The sequence below is a fragment of the Oryx dammah genome, unplaced genomic scaffold (assembly GCF_014754425.2).
Source record: "Oryx dammah isolate SB20612 unplaced genomic scaffold, SCBI_Odam_1.1 HiC_scaffold_19, whole genome shotgun sequence".
Classification (NCBI taxonomy): Eukaryota; Metazoa; Chordata; class Mammalia; order Artiodactyla; family Bovidae; genus Oryx; species Oryx dammah.
This window is the reverse complement of record NW_024070203.1, coordinates 9974735-9977537: the sequence shown is the minus strand read 5'-3', so window position 1 is coordinate 9977537 and position 2803 is coordinate 9974735. Positions and strand designations below refer to the sequence as shown.

The following is a 2803-nucleotide window of genomic DNA, read 5'->3' as shown; positions in this document are numbered from 1 at the left end:
GTAATAGAAACCCAAGTAAGATGGTAGGTGTTGCCAGAGGGCATCAGAAGGTAGACACACTGAGACCATGATCAGAAAACTGTCAATCTAATCACACTAGGACCACAGCCTTGTCTAACTCAATGAAACTAGGCCAAGCCCTGTGGGGCCAACTAGACGGGCGGATCATGGTAGAGAGGTCTGACAGAATGTGGTCCACTAGAGAAGGGAATGGACAACCACTTCAGTATTCTTGCCTGGAGAACCAAATGAACCGTATGAAAAGGCAAAATGATAGGATACTGAAAGGGGAATTCCCCAGGTCTGTAGGTGCCCAACACACTACTGGAGATCAGTGGATAAATAACTCCAGAAAGAATGAAGGGATGGAGCCAAAGCAAAAACAATACCCAGTTGTGGATGTGACTGGTGATAGAAGCAAGGTCTGATGCTGTTAAGAGCAATATTGCATAGGAACCTGGAATGTTAGGTCCATGAATCAAGGCAAATTGCAAGTGGTCAAACAAGAGATGGCAAGAGTGAACATCAACATTCTTGGAATCAGCGAACTAAAATGGACTGGAATGAGTGAAAATAACTCAGATGACCGTTATATCTACTACTGCAGGCAGGAATCCTTTAGAAGAAATGGAGTAGCCATCATGGTCAACAAAAGAGTCTGAAATGCAGTACTTGGATGCAATCTCAAAAACGACAGAATGATCTCTGTTCGTTTCCAAGGCAAACCATTCAATATCATAGTAATCCAAGTAACGCTGAAGAAGCTGAAGTTGAACGGCTCTATGAAGACCTACAAGACCTTTTAGAACTAATACCCAAAAAAAGATGTCTTTTTCATTATAGGGGACTGGAATGCAAAAATAGGAAGTCAAGAAACACCTAGAGTAACAGGCAAATTTGGTCTTGGAATACGGAATGAAGCAGGGCAAAGGCTAATAGAGTTTTGCCAAGAGAACTCACTGATCATAGCAAACACCCTCTTCCAACAACACAAGAGAAGACTCTCCACATGGACATCACCAGATGGTCAACACTGAAATCAGATTGATTATATTCTCTGCAGCCAAAGATGGAGAAGCTCTATACAGTCAACAAAAACAAGACCAGGAACTGACTGTGGCTCAGATCACGAACTCCTTATTGCCAAATTCAGACTTAACTTGAAAGTAGAGCAAACCACTAGACCATTCAGGTATGACCTAAATCAAATCCCTTATGATTATACAGTGGACATGAGAAGTAGATTTAAGGGACTAGATCTGATAGAGTGCCTGATGAACTATGGATGGAGGTTCATGATATTGTACAGGAGACAGGGATCAAGACCATCCCTATGGAAAAGAAATGCAAAAAAGCAAAATGGCTGTCTGGGGAGGCCTTACAAATAGCTGTGAAAAGAAGAGAAGGGAAAAGTAAAGAAGAAAAGGAAAGATATAAGCATCTGAATGCAGAGTTCCAAAGAATAGCAAGAAGAGATAAGAAAGCCTTTTCAGTGATCAATGCAAAGAAATAGAGGAAAACAACCAAATGGGAAAGACTAGAAATCTCTTCAAGAAATATCATAGATGTACATATATATTGCTCAGTCGTGTCTGACTCTTTGTAGATCCATGGACTGTAGCCTACGAGACTCCTCTGTCCATAGAATTTTCCAGGCAAGAATACTGGAGTGAAAAAAAAAAAAAAAGAATACTGGAGCGGATTTCCATTTCCTACTCCATGAGATCTTCCTGACCCAGGAATCAAATCTGCATCTTCCACATTGCAGGCTTCCCTGGTGGCTGAGAGGTTAAAGCGTCTGCCTCCAATGCAGGAGACCCAGGTTCGATCCCTGGGTCGAGAAGATCCCCTGGAGAAGGAAATGGCAATCCACTCCAGTATTCTTGCTGGAGAATCCCATGGACGGAGAAGCCTAGTAGGTTACAGTCCATGGGGTCACAAAGAGTCGGACACAACTGAGCAACTTCACCTCACCTCCACACTGCAGGCAGATTCTTTACCATTGTAGCCATCAGAGAAGAACCATATATATTTTACTTTTATTCAAATTTATAAGTTATTTTAAGATAACAGCATAATATATATTTCTTCAAACTAGTCAAGTAGGTTAAACAAAATCACCTGAGAGCTCACTTTTGATCGATCATGGGTCTTATATATGCTAATTCATTAGTTAACTTTGCTTCCTTCTTAAATGCTTCTTTGAACTTTCTTGCCTTTAAATTAATGTTAACAATAGCACTTGATTTAGGCTAGATAAAAATAATTTTAGTTTGTTACATTTTACTTGCACATTTATTTATCATCATGTTTATATTTTGATTGTTATTATTTTGAATATGTTAATGTGGTTTCTTGGATGCTTATTTGTGCTCATGATGAAATTGACCTTTGCAAAGTTTCACTCGTCTAGTAATTTATCATTTCCAAAATGGTTCAAAGCTGTGTATTGGTATTTTGCGAGTCATTTGCTTTTTTATTTTAAAAGTGCATTTTATTTTTAATTGAAGATAACTTTACATTCCTTTTACTAAATAAATAGTTTTTTGAATTCTGCTTTATATTATGCATCTTACTAGGTACTTGTTGATTATAAGGAAAAAACAGATGCAAATCTTGCTTTGAAGTTCACAGTAAAATAAAGAGACAGAGAAGCAAAGAGATGAGAAGGAGTAAGACCCTAATTTCATACACATAGATTATCTGACATGGTGAGTGCATAGAATAGGTGCTAAACAACCCGGTCTGCATCATGTATTCATCCTAAGGCACTGAGAGCTTTTAACTGATTAAGTTATAGTCA

General features: G+C 38.7%; 1 non-coding gene across 1 annotated transcript; it reads left to right on the top strand.

Annotated features, from left to right (window-relative positions):
* Window positions 1-1771: 1771 nt before the first annotated feature.
* Window positions 1772-1844, top strand: TRNAW-CCA. The gene has a single exon. It is a non-coding gene; the product is annotated as a tRNA-Trp (tRNA).
* The last annotated feature ends 959 nt before the right edge of the window (window positions 1845-2803 follow it).